At 40.9% G+C, this 14479-nt stretch overlaps 1 protein-coding gene across 5 annotated transcripts in view; it reads left to right on the top strand.

Annotated features, from left to right (window-relative positions):
• The window catches only part of SIPA1L2 (signal induced proliferation associated 1 like 2), a 235123-nt gene that overhangs the window by 10720 nt on the left and 209924 nt on the right, over positions 1-14479 (top strand). The window contains exon 2 of one of the 5 annotated variants that reach the window (XM_063596528.1): positions 10323-10399. The exons of the other annotated variants lie outside the window; for them this stretch is intronic. The gene's annotated coding sequence lies outside the window, so the exon portion shown is untranslated. The remainder of the gene's footprint in view (positions 1-10322; positions 10400-14479) is intronic. 5 annotated transcript variants of the gene reach the window in all.

Raw genomic sequence — 14479 nt, forward strand, 5'->3', positions numbered from 1 at the left:
CTGAGAATAAGGTGGGTTTGCATGGTTAGGAAAACATTCAAGGAAGATAGAATTTGAGTTAAGCTTTGGAAAATGGTTAGGATTTGAGTTTTTGTTGAGGGCCTCTTGTGTGCAAGGAAACTGTAGGCCCTCTCCAAGACCAGAAGATACATACAGAACACTCTCAGTTGTTCCTTTGATCACAGTACTATCTCTATTAAAATGATCTGCTTAAATACAAACTCATCTTTTTGCCTGGTTTAGGTTTTGCAACTCCAGAAATGGATTTTATTAACAAAAGCAACATTAAGGAGAAGTGACGGACAGTATTTTCAAAGTGGTGATAATTACTTTGTCTATCATGTAAGATGGTCATGATGTTTTTTTTCCTCATTGTAATTTACTAAAGGTTATAGACTGTGTCATAAAACTAAAGGAAAAATTATTTTGGATATACAGAGATATAAATGATGTTTTGGTATAAAATTACTGAATTCATTTCAGTTAGTTGACAGAATATACACATAGTATTATATTTGCAACTCAAGGTCATGTGTTTTGTTTTGAGACTTTATACTTAGGAATATATAACTTGATAATTGATACACTGAAGTGATTTATTTTAAAATTATGCTGAGTAACAAGAGGTTTTTTTTTTTTTTTTTTTTTTTTTGAGATGGAGTCTCACTCTGTCCCTCAGGCTGGGGTGCAGTGGTGCAATCTTGGCTCACTGCAACCTCCGTCCGACTCCTGGGTTGAAGCGATTCTCCTGCCTCAGCCTCCTGATTAACTGGGATTACCGGCGCACACCACCACGCCCAGCTAATTTTTGTATTTTTAGTAGAGACGGGGGTTTCACCATCTTGGTCAGGCTGGTCTCGAACTCCTGACCTTGTGATCCACCCGCCTTGGCCTCCTAAAGTGCTGGGATTACAGGTGTGAGCCACTGCACCCAGCCACAAGAGTTTTAAACTGAGGCGACATTAGGAAGGATGTCTGTGGACAAAAAGAGCTCGCCTCGCCTGAGCATCCCTTCCGCCCCCAGGTCTCTGGGGTGTTGTTCGTTTGCTGCTGATGCTCCCTTCCTTCAGTCCACTTCCTATCTTATGTCTCATGAACTAACAGTAAGTGCTGGGTAAGATTTGCGTTCTGCTTTAAACTTATGAGATTTATTTAAACCAATAAATCTCAGTGTAATCACCATATACTTTCCCCCAACGTTTTATCATGCAAATTTGCAATCTTACAGAAAAGCTGAAAATATTGTGTGGCGTAGTGGACACCTCTGTACCCACCTCCTGGATCCCACAGTTGTTAGGTCTGGTTTTATTTGCTTTATACATGTCTCTCCGTCTTCTACCCATCCATCAATCCATTTTATTTTTTGGATGCATTTCAGAGTAAGTTGCACACTTTTTGCACTTTCTCACTAAACATTTCGGCATGTATATTGTAAACGAGTTAAAAACTTTTACATTTTTTGAAGTAAAAGGTATAGAGTGAAATGCACAAATCTTAAGTGTATCATTCTGTGAGTTTTGATAAATGCATACACCCATATGGCCCATACTTCTATTAGGATGTGAAATGTTTCTCTCACTTCCGAAAGTTCTCTGATGTCCCTGCCCAGTCAACTTACTCTTTTGTTTCCCACCTTTATCTGAGGCAATCTTTGTTCCTTTTTTTTTTAGGGCCATTGATAAGTTTTGCATGTTCTTGCACGTGATGTAAATGGAATCATGCAGTATGCACTCTTGTGTATAAAGCTTCTTTCAAAATTCAGCATAATTTATTTATTTTTACTTTGTTGTATACTTTATATGACCACACTGGGTTTTCTTTGCCTTCATCTTGATCACATGACCTTTTCAGAGGTCATATCCATTTGTCAAATGATTTTAGGAGCAATTTCTGTCAGATATTTATGTATTTATCTTCAGTCACGTCTCAACTTCCCTTTTCCTTACAGGGGTGTGATTTTCCTATCTGATTTGGCAGTTTCCCCACTGGGTCTCATCTTACATCCCACCCATTCATTCTGGAGATGAGGTGCTTCTTTTGTTAGTTGGCTGACACTTGCTGCAGGCCTGGCTCAGGCCAGCTCACAGCACTGAGCTGAGCAACTTTGCTTCTGAAGAGATAGATCCTGACATATTACTGGTTTATTTGTATCTGATACTTAGAAAATTTTAGGTGAATGGAAATAAATCTGTTTATCTTTGCAAAACTGAGGAATTATTTCTAATTAATTCAAATTATTTCCAATTATTTCAAATGCAACAATTATTAAAACTAAAAAAATTTCCTGAGTTCAGTTTTATGATAATATATGAAGGAGACTAATCAATTAGCCCTGAAAAAATACAGATTTTCAATCACTTATGCTGAAGAGATACTGGCTGGCAAAATGAAAACCTAGTTGACCTAAAAAATAAAATTCTAGACTTAATTAACCACCCGCTTTTCTATTTCTTCTACTACTGAAGTTCTGAGTTGCTAAACCTCTCCAAACATAAATGAAAGTACTAAAACGTTTTCATCAGCTGTACCGGGTTAATGGTGGTTTTGCATGTGGAATGTGCCATCAAGGTGGGAAGACTTTTCCTTAGGGCTGTATTGGTTAAGGTAGCTCTGCCTGCTCTAAGAGACACTACAAAATGCTCTGGCAGTGGAAAAGCTGATTTCTTTCTAGGGTGACAGCCCAAAGTCCGGACAGGTAGGCTGCTCTCCTCCACCTGACACGTGTGGATTCAAGTTCCTTCCATCTGTTTCTGCCACCATAGGGCCCAGCCTCACTGCATTGCCCTGAGTGGTCTGCGCTGAGGCTTGTTGAGGGGGAAGGGGCACCCAGGTGTGCATCACCTAAAGGGCTGGCCCAGAAGGGTCTCCTCCATCCCTTCCACTCTCATTCTTCTGGAGCTCTTACTATGACCTGACCTAACTTCAGGGGATGCTAGGGAATGTCGTGTAGCTGGTTATCCCTGGGCTTCTGTTCTAGTCTTGTGGAATTAGCATTTTCAATTGTTTGGTTCTGCTTTGCCCAGCGGGTTTTATGATGCTTTGTGTGATGCTGGATGTTAGAACTCTTGTGTTGGGGGCTTCCCTAGTTAGTATTCCTCTCTACTGTAGGATAAAAGTCCTTGTGATCTTGAGCTCTTTTTGCTATACTGTACTCCCAAGATACAGAACGCATTTTGGATAGATCAGACATGGGCTAAGACTGAGGGGCCATCTCCATGGCTATGGGGCCTGTATGTCAGTCAGCGGCTTCCTCTCTCAAAGTCCCCATTTCTGAACCTGTAAGTGCAAAAAATTCAGTCTGTGTCATAGTATTATGGAGAGGATTTATCGAGAAAAGCTGCCTATCGTATAGCTGGTGCTCAGATGTATTCATTCGTCAGCTATTTATTACGTGTTCTTTTTTTACCAGACACAGTTCTAGGGACTCAGGTTATGGTGGTAAGTAAGGCAGACAGGGTGTTGCCCTTGTGGTGCTCTTATTCTGGAAGTACAGTAGATTTTCTAATAATATTTCTCAAGATAGAGTCCTCCCCACCCCCCCTCATTGGAAGTAGTTTAGTTCTGGGTGGAGGAAGGGAGGGTAAAGTCTAATAATTAGATTGTTGACAGATTCTATAAATTCGAAAGAAATGTTACTGGAGACATGGATCAGGGGATGTAATAAAAGACCTAGTCCCTGTTTAAAATTCAGACTCATAATAGAAGGCTTAAGAGACACTTGATGAATGGAATAATGGTAATCACTTATTCAGGAGCCAGAGGGTTTCTTGGGAGCAAAAACCTTTCGAATGACTGCAGGGCCCTCTGGCTTGCCTGTGATTCAGAGGAAGTTCCACTGGAGTCCAGGGGCCATCTCATACTCTGAGGAGCTGGGATGGGGTCGGGGCAAATAGTAAGGAAGCAGTTGTGCGTGTGATTTTCTCCTTCTCTAATGAGCTCACGTTGTGCTGCTTTAGCCTGAAAGGACCTTCAGCAGACTGCTGGCTAGCACCTTGAAAAACTCTTGAAGTGACGATTCTGATCGATTTTAGTGGCCACTTTGGAGACCGTGTGTAGTAGATTCCGAGCCTGTGTCCAAGCTCAAGGGCAGCAAGTGCTGTGGTCAGTGCACCATGGTGTCAGGGGCAGGAGATGGAGTGTGGCCACCATTCTTGGGCTCTTGAGTTTTGTGTCTCTAGAGTTATCTTGTGGTTTCCAAGGATGTGTAGCAGTAATTCTGATGATACCAGACATAAATATTCTTTCCAGAGGGTCACCTCATAACATCCACAGTGTACTATGAACATGAGCTTATTCCTCTCAGAATGTTTGAGAGTAGAGGCTTACACTTGTTTGCTCTAAGTTAAGGGATTATATCCAGCTTTGGACTGGAATTTTCTCCTAGAGATTGGAGTGTTCATGTTCTTGAATGAAGACATGCAAAAGAATGAAAACTTAGTGATAAGGATGCATTTGTCACTTTCCACTATCAAATTAGAAAAAGAGGCAGAAAACTCTTGGTTAAAATAAATGACATTTCAAATTTTTGTAAGATGGAAAGGCTAAATGGTTTTTAACAGGAGCATCATGGCATTTTGATAATTCGAAAGTTGCATTCCTTTCCTTTTGAATGCTGCTGTCTGCTCGAGGTGTATTATAGATGGGCTATGCATATATTGCTAATTTTTGCCAATAACTTAATCATGGAAGGATTCCGGGAACCTCCCGAGCAATAAGAACACAGCTGAGCATTTCTTGAGCCTTTCATTTGATTTGGGGGCAGTAGCTGCGGCTAAGCAGCTGCAGATGGTATGTTTTCAATTCATGCTGTGGCAGTTTGGGAATTCTTTTTACATCTTTTTGTTTATAGTGAACAAAAGAGAAGTGTGGAACTTAATCAGTTAGATCAAATGTATATAAATTCTGAGGACGGTGTTTCTACTCTATCTGAACTGAAATACGAAACTTGTGTGTGAGGAAAACTGGCCTGCTGATTTATGGTGCCTGATGAAATCCTACATTAACATGCCTCTAAAATGTGTGTGCTTTGACTTTCCATTAATGGGTAAACATTTACACAGGCCTTGGCTGATGGAATAATGAGTTATTCCATCAGCCAAAACCCTTTATCTTTCTCTTCTTACGCTGTTACACGAAGTATCTGGCAATCCCTGTGTGGAGCGTGAGCCTATGCTTTTCATGACAGTAAGTTAGTGTAGTCTGTTGGTTGGGGATTTTGGAGGAAAAAGGGAAGCCTTCTACAGGAGGGTGAAGGTTTCTCAGAGTTCATGTCTTCGTGGGAAGAGTGGGAGGAGATGCCAAAGAAATTGCAAATATACTAATAATCCTCAGATAAGTGGTTTCTGCACAGTGCCCTCCTGCTAAGTGTTCTGTTATTGTTGGACTCGGAATAAAGACTTGCTGGACTCTGCCTCAAATCCTGTGGGCGATTCTTACATTTTTGTGTTCAAACCCATCCTAGCTTCCTGTTGCTCAGATACTGGGTGTGTTCTGTGGGCTAGAAAGCACATAGCACCTGAAAGGTCATATTCTGTGCTCCCTAAATTGAGATGAACTAATTTGACCTACATTACAACATTTTTGGCATTATCCACACACACACACGCACACACATATAATTTTGTTCTTGAATTTTAACTTAATTGGAAGCTTCTAAAAACTGGATCCTTCTAATCTTGTCTTTATGGTAGTATCTGTATTTTGTTCACAGCTTTTAATCCTTGCTCTATTCTTCTAAGTGTTTAGATTCCTAGTAACTTCCAGAATTGCTGGAAGACAGTTCCGTGTTGGATACCTTCAGAGAATGTATAGAATGCTGTTAACACCTGGAGAAGGTTCCCTTGACTCCATAATAAAAGTGGGTGGTTTGCTAAAGACCACCTGTAACTTTGCGTTTTCCTTCTTGCCTGGGCCTTTGTACAGCTTTACCACCAGGATGCCTTCTAAAAAGTCTAGTATAAAGGGTCTTGTGGAAACACTAATATTTTAAGTTACATCTTTCTGGGTAGAGACATTGTGAAGTCCATTGAAAAAGTACTGCTCAGTTTTCCACCCACTCAAAATGAAGAGGTGACGAATAAGCTGAAGGTCAGTGTATTAGTCATGCTGCTGATAAAAGACATACCCGAGACTGGCAAGAAAAAGAGGTTTAATTGGACTTACAGTTTCACATGGCTGCGGAGGCCTCAGAATCATGGCAGGAGGTGAAAGGCATTTCTTACATGGCGGCAGCAAGGGAAAATGAGGAAGATGTAAAAGCGGAAACACTTGATGAAAACCATCAGATCTCGTGAGACTTATTCACTACCACGAGAACAGTATGGGGGAAACTGCCCCCATGATTCAAACTATCTTCCACCAGGTCCCTCCCTCCCACAACGTGTAGGAATTATGGGAGTACAATTCAAGATAAGATTTGGGTGAGGACACAGAACTAAACCATATCATTGCACCTCTGGCCTCTCCAAATCTCATGTCCTGACATTTCAAAACCAATCATGCCTTCCCAACAGTCCCCCAATGTCTACTCATTTCAGCAGTAACCCAAAAGTTAACAGTCCAAAGTCTCATCTGAGACAAGACAAGTTCCTTCCACCTATGAGCCTGTGAAATCAAAAGCAAGCCAATTACTTCTTAGATATAATGGGGATATAGGTATGAGTAAATACAGCTCTTCCAAATGGGAGAAACTGACCAAAACAAAGGGGTTACAGGGCCCATGCAAGTCTGAAATTCAGCGGGGCAGTCAAATGTTAAAACTCCAAAATGATCTCCTTTGACTCCAGGTCTCACATCCAGGTCATGCTGATGCAAGAGGTGGGTTCCCATGGTCTTGGGCAGCTCCACCCCTGTGGCTTTGCAGGGTACAGCCTCCCTCCCAGCTGCTTTCATGGGCTGGCATTGAGTGTCTGCAGCTTTTCCAGGCGAACGGTGCAAGCTGTTGGTGGATCTACCATTCTGGGGTCTGGAGGACAGTGGCCCTCTTCTCACAGCTCCACTAGGCAGTGCCCCAGTAGGGACTCTGTGTGGGGACTCCACCACACATTTCCCTTTTACACTGCCCTAGCAGAGTTTCTCCATGAGTGCCTGCCCCTACAGCAAACTTCTGCCTGGTTATCCAGGTATTTGCATACATCCTGTGAAATCTAGGCTGAGGTTCCCAAACCTCAGTTCTTGACTTCTGTGCACTCGTGGGCTCAACACCATGTGGAAGCTGCCAAGGCTTGAGGCTTGTCCCCTCCGAAGCCAGGGCCCCAGCTCAACGCTGACCCCTTTCAGTTACGGCTGGAGCGACAGGGACACAGGGCACCAAGTCTGTAAGCTGCACACGGCACAGGAACCCTGGGCCTGGCCCATGAAACCATTTTCTCCTAGGTTTCTGGGCCTGTGATGGGAGGGGCTGCTGGGAAGGCCACTGATATGCCCTGGAGACATTTTCCCCATTGTCTTGGGGATTAACAGTTGGCTCCTCATTATTTATGCACATTTCTTCAGGTGGCTTGGATTTCTCCTCAGAAAATAGGATTTTCTTTTCTGTCACATTGTCAGGCTGCAAATTTTTTGAACTTTTATGATCTGCTTTCCTTATAAAACTGAATGCCGTTAACAGCACCTAAGTCACCTCTTGAATGCTTTGCTGCTTAGAAATTTCTTCTGCCGGATACCGTAAATTCTCTGTCTGAAGTTCAAAGTTCCACAAATCTCTAGGGCAAGGGTAAAATGCCACTAGTCTCTTTGCTGAAACATAACAGGAGTCACCTTTGCTCCAGTTCCCAAGTTCCTCATCTTCCTTTGAGATCGCCTCAGCCTGGACCTTATTGTTCATATCACTATCAGGCTTTTGGTCAAAGCCATTCAACGAGTCTCAGGCAAGTTCCAAACTTTCCCACATTTTTCTCTCTTCTGAGCCCTCCAAACTGTTCCAACTTCTGCCTGTTACCTACTAAAGTAACAGTCAGCAAAGTCGCTCCCACATTTTCAGGTGTCTTTTCAGCAACGCCCCACTCTACTGGTACCAATTTACTGTATTAATCCATTTTCATGCTGCTGATAAAGATATATTTGAGACTGGGAAGAAAAAATGGTTTAACTGGAGTTACACATGGCTGGGGAGGCCTCAGAATCATGGCGGGAGGCAAAAGGCAGTTCTTACATGGCAGAGGCAGGAGAAAATGAGGAAGATGCAAAAGCGGAACCCCTGATAAAACCATCAGATCTTGTGAGACTTATTCACTACCACAAGAACAGGATGGGGGAAGCCGCCCCATGATTCAAACTGTCTCCCACTGGGTCCCTCCCACAACACCTGGGAATTATGGGAGTACAATTCAAGAGGAGATTTGGATGGAGACACAGAGCCAAACCATATCAGTCAGAGAGCGTTGGTGGCCCTCTGGGTTTCAGGCCTATTGTTAGTATAAATAGAGTTTTTATTTTACTTTTTTTAAGCTCATTTTAGAAATGTGAGTTAAAGCCCTACCTGAACTAAGGTGTTCCTCCCCATTTAATTACCCTTATTCTCCTTCACTTGCTGTCAGGCCTGTGCTGGCCTCTGATGAGTTCCAACTTGGGAACAGATGACACGGTGCCACTCCACACTGAGAAAGGCTGAACTCTGAGCTCTTCTGGCGGCCTAGTGTCAGGCCCAGGTGCCTGAGTTCGTCATTGCTGATGTGTGTATGTGGAGGGGGTTGCTTGTTTGCCTGATTACTAGTTTTTAAGACTTGGAGACAAACTGACAAACATACAAATATTTTGCTGTTTATCAAGATCTCTTAGAATTTTGTATGTATTTTATTTTTAGACACTACATAAATAAGTAAGGCACATTTCCCTCTTTACATCTTCCATAGCACCGAGTTTTTGTGTCTTGCTTTAGCCCTGGAAACCTGGTGTCCAGCCCAGTGCTGGCGGGGCCCTCACCATGCCCTTCCATCGGCAGAGGCAGTTTCTCCAAGTGAGTCCAGGTCTCAACCAGTGACTTGTTCCCATCCACATCACCTAGCACAGCCCTTCTCTGTGGCAGAGAACTGAAGGAACTCAAGTGTCCTTAATTTCCAATCCCTCACAGATTGGAGTTCTGAGAATATAAATAATATTCATTATTAAAAAAACATGAAGAGATATACAGTACAACATTTTTAAACCTCAATTTTTATTGTTAGATTTAACAGACGTAAACTTCCATTTCTTTAAATATAATCACAATAAACATTGGAAAAAAGAAAAGCATTGTTAAAGAATTATATTTGTTCCATGAAAATGTGCATATCAGAGATGAATAAAGTGAGTCACAGTTACTCTCATAACTTTGTTCTGCAATTATAACTGAAGTTACAAGTGAGAGATTGGGTCTCCATTTTAAATGCTAATAACAGATTTTGAACAGACACCATGCATATCATTATTTTAAGATTTTAATTTGATAACTGAGTTTGCTTCCTTTTTTTTCTTTTTTCTTTTCTTTTTTTTTTTTTTTTGAGATGGAGTCTCGCACTGTCGCCTGGGCTGGAGTGCAGTGGTGTGATCTTGGCTCACTGCAAGCTCCGCCTCCCAGGTACAAGTGATTCTCCTGCCTCAGCCTCCCAGGTAGCTGGGATTACAGGCATCCACCACCACACCCAGGTAATTTTTTGTATTTTTAGTAGAGACGGGGTTTCACTATGTTGGCCAGGCTGGTCTCAAACTCCTGACCCTGTGATCTGCCCAGCTTGGCCTCCCAAAATGCTGAGATTACAGGTGTGAGCCACTATGCCCAGCCGCTTGCTTCATTCTTGCTTGATAATTTATCTACTCAGGTTTGGATTGATAACACTATTTTAGGGGATAATGTGTATCTCAATGGTTTCTCTGTTTTGTTTTAATAATATGCATAATAGAGACACCCTTTCACAGAGAAGTATGTTGATGGAAATGGAAGAAGAAATTGTGAAGCAATTTCAGCATATTCATTTTAAACTTTTACCCAGAAAGTAAGCAAATGATAAATTTCAAAATTTATCTTTGATCTGTCATTGGTGATTAGGTCCAACCGTTTATTTTATTAAGTAATAGTTAATTTGATGAACAAAACGGATTCTGGATTTTGTATACTTTTGTATTAAAGTTGACAACTAAGTATAAAACATCACTGTTGTAACACCATCCTAATGATCTTAATTAGTCATGTGACTCACCATACAAGTTCAACAACATCCAAACTGGTTTATGGCTAGTTTGATGTGGGTGATTATCCCAAATTACCTTTTAGAGAGACAAAATTAAATTGTGGAAAACAAACTATTAGAAAAGAGGTTACTTTTTTTTTTTTTCTTTTTTCACAGCTAATTCTTTTCTAAAGGAGGGGATGTCGGTTAATGTTAGATACGCGTTTGACTTTAAGAAGACCGGCCTATTGTGAGTAAGTAGGTAGACTGTGAACTCTTTGGAAGATTTATTTTGGGGCTGTGAGTTGAAGATGGAATAATGGAATCTCACAGTCCCAGGTAGGTGAACCTGCCTGGCACTTGCTTGGCCACTGTATGTGGTTTCCTCTGTGGTGTATTTCTCGCCCATGTGCCTCTACCTTAGTTGGAGTGCTTATCAGTCTTCTACTGTGCATGGATCTCCTCGTGTTTGTAATATATGCAGAGATATGGGTGTGCAGCACACAGAGAAACATCTTTAGTAACTCGAGTAACTTGGCAACACCAAAATGCTAAAATAATTTTTTATTTTGATGAGAGAGGAGGACCATGTTAATGCCTGAGCTTGTACTCAGAGGGTAGAGGAAGAGATAGCATTGAAAAGAGGGCACCAACCTCTTGATTCCAACCCATTAATTTGTTTTCTATTATTTGAGAGTTGTTACTGCATTTGCAGGTGGTCTTCCCTCTGCAGCAGTCCCTCACTGGATATTTGACCCCTTGTGAGAAGCTATCCCTAAAAGATTATCTGCCCATTCCTCTCAAGAGGTGAAATATGGGGTTGGGTGCAGTGGCTCATGCCTGTGATCCCAGTACTTTGGGAGGTTGAGGCGGGCAGATCACTTGAAGTCAGGAGTTCGAGACCAGCCTGACCACCATGGTGAAACCCTGTCTCTACTAAAAATACAAAAAAATTAGTGGGGTGTGGTGATGTATGCCTGTAGTTCCAGCTACTCAGGAGGCTGAGGCATGAGAGTCGCTTGAGTCTGGAGGTGGGAGTTGTGGTGAGCTGAGATTGCGCCACTGCACTCCAACCTGGGTGACAGAGTAAGACTCGTTTTTTTTTTTTTTTTTGAGACGGAGTTTCGCTCTTGTTGCCCAGGCTGGAGTGCGATCTCGGCTCACCGCAACCTCCGCCTCCCCAGTTCGAGTGATTTTCCTGCCTCAGCCTCCCGAGTAGCTGGGATTACAGGCATGCGCTACCCCGCCCAGCTAATTTTGTATTTTTAGTAGAAACGGGGTTTCTCCGTGTTGGTCAGGCTGGTTTCAAACTCCTGACCTAAGGTGATCCGCCTGCCTCTGCCTCCCAAAGTGCTGGGATTACAGGCATGAGATACTGTGCCCGGCGTTTTTTTTTTTTTTTTTAAAGAGGTGAAATATGGGAAATAAGTGCAGATGGGAACATCACCATGTAACCCTACCTGTGTGCCTGAAGACTTTGAACAAAGCAGCCCTTCTCTTCCATGGCACTGGCGGAAAGATTAATAAATACGAGGAGAAGTGGGGACAGTTTTCGTTAATGCTGAGTGCTCCAAGCATGGCGTTCCCTGTCTTCTTGGTTAAGCTCTGTGCAACTTTTCATAACATAGAAAGTTAATTTTATGGGGATTTGGGATGGGCAATTTACCCCACGAAATAATCACAAGTGGTCTAAAAGATTTATGTATAAGGATACCCAATGTAATATTTGTTATTAAAAATTGGAAAAAATTTGATAGTAAGATATTCAATTATGATACTGCATATGATCAAGTAATTTAAATCAATTAAATATCTTGTTTTATAAGGCTATTTAATGACATGGGAAAATGTTCACATAATATTAAATGAAAACATTTTCTTGGTAAGCAGTATATTAAATATGCATATGTATTAATGGAACAGGGATACATTAAAAATTTACAATGGTTATTACTTGTGGTTGTGTTATGTGTAATTATCATTTTCTTTTTGCATTTGTTTTCCAGCTTTTCTAAAATGAACATATTAATTTTATAATAGGAAAAAACATGCTGTTAAAATATTTGAATGACTGAATTATATGTAATTTTTAAAAAATAATTAGTCTGTCTCAAAATAGTTTCCTGATTCAATATAGTTTGGATTTATTTTCTTTTAATTGTATTTAACAGAAGTTTTCAAGGCAAGTAATTAGCAAATATTTACTAGACTCTACTTAACAGAAATTTTCAAGACAAGTAATTGGCAAATGTTTATTAGATATAGATGTCTAATAGATATGTTTTCGGTACATGTTCTTTATTGTAAAAGCCCCTAACATCTAAGTTTAGTTTCACGTATGCTTTGAAAATTATTTGCTGGTCTTATATGTCAGTTTAAGCATTATATTTTTTAACCTTCTGACAACTTTCTTTCATTTAAACTTATTACATAGGAAGAAATACGTATATATGTATAATTTAAAGGCATTGAAATTAGTTTCAGGATCTTTTTTAGTATTAATAATATATTATAAATTATATAGTATATATAATAAATGAATAATATAGTTCATTGGTAAGGCCCAGAATGACTTGCTTTATATACCTACATCGTTTTATTTAATTATCACAAGTACCTCTCCTTGACAATGAGAATATTTTTCCGCATTGCTACTAAACGTTAAGTTAGAGATTTTGGCATTTACTTTAAAAATACCGTTAAAGCTCTCAGCTTATTTCTGAAAGCAGAGATACCTTGACCCAGATAACTTCTATGTCTTTTTAGCAGTATAATTGCCGGCCCTTTGGTACTATGCTTTTTGACATTTATGTTAAAAATAAAAATTAGCTAATTTGTAAGTTATGAGGTCTCAAAAAAAAGTTCATTCCTCTTTCACGCCTGTTAATGCTTCTATTAAAATTCTGAAATGGCTTATTAAATTAAGTGCAGTGTCAAAGGCTAATTGTCTCTCTGTGAATTAGTCTACATGACTTATGAAAGCATGTTTTAAGAATTATGTTTGAATAGCAACTCTGAAGTCAATTTTTAGTATCTATCAAATTGTAATGATAGTAGATGAAAAGTATTAATAGATTATGAGGTCCTTTCTCTTGCTGTTACAAAAGATGCCTATAATATATATTTGTTGTTAATGTACTTGAAATTTCTTGAACTCAGTAGCATCATGTGTCTGAGACACTGATACGAATATGTGGTTAGAATGTGCTGTGTGTGCTACAGCATTGTCTGATGGTTCAGAAAGCAGCAACTGTGTCTGACTGTGGCACAAGCAGTGCATGTATGTGTGATGTGTGTAAGAAGTCCTATCATATTGTTGGAGAATCAGAAACCCTGTATTTTTTATTTTTATCTTAATGTAAAAATTGTATTTCACAAGCCAGTATAATTTTAGTGGAATGAATGTGAGGCTTGGAGTACCTTATTTTTTTGTTTTTTGTTTTGTTTTGTTTTGTTTTTAAGACAGAATCTCGCTCTGTCGCCCAGGCTGGAGTGCAGTGGCGCGATCTTGGCTCACTGCAACCTCCGCCTCCCAGGTTCAAGCGATTCTCCTGCCTCAACCTCCCAAGTAGCTGGGATTACAGGCACCTGCCACCATGCCCGGCTAATTTTGTGTTTTTAGTAGAGACAGAGTTTCACTGTGTTGGCCAGGCTTGTGTTGAATTCCTGACCGCAAGTGATCCACCCATTTCGGCCTCCCAAAGTTCTGGAATTACAGGCATGAGCCACCACACCCAGCTGGGAGTAACTTTTATTCAGTGTCTTTTGAACACCTACCATGGTTTGTTCACTGTGATATTCCGTGGTTTGAACCTGAAGTCTGTACTACCTTGGGTGGCTGGGCACAGTGGCTCACACATGTAATACTCCTGGCACTTTGGGAGGCCAAGGAAGGTGGATCATTTGAGCCCAGGAGTTCGACACCAGACTGGGCAACATGGAGAAACCCCGTCTGTACAAAAAGATACAAAAATTAGCTGGGTGTGGTGATGTATGCCTATAGTCCTAGCTACTCAGGAGACTGAGGTGGGAGAATCACTTGAGCCCAGGAGGTCAAGACTGCAGTGAGCCATGATTGAGCCACTGCACTCCAGCAAGGGAGACAGAGCAAGACCCTGTATATTAAGTCAGTTCTTGCATTGCTATAAAGAAATACCTGAGACTGGGTAATTTATAAGGAAAAGAGGTTTAATTGGCTCACGGTTCTGCAGGCTGCACGGGAAGCATGATGCTGGCCATCTGCTTGGCTTCTGGGGAGGCCTCAGGAAACTTATAATCATGGCGGAAGATGAAGTGGAAACAGACAGGTCTTATATGGCCCACACAGGAGGAAG

The sequence above is a fragment of the Pan paniscus genome, chromosome 1 (assembly GCF_029289425.2).
Source record: "Pan paniscus chromosome 1, NHGRI_mPanPan1-v2.0_pri, whole genome shotgun sequence".
NCBI classification, from domain to species: domain Eukaryota; kingdom Metazoa; phylum Chordata; class Mammalia; order Primates; family Hominidae; genus Pan; species Pan paniscus.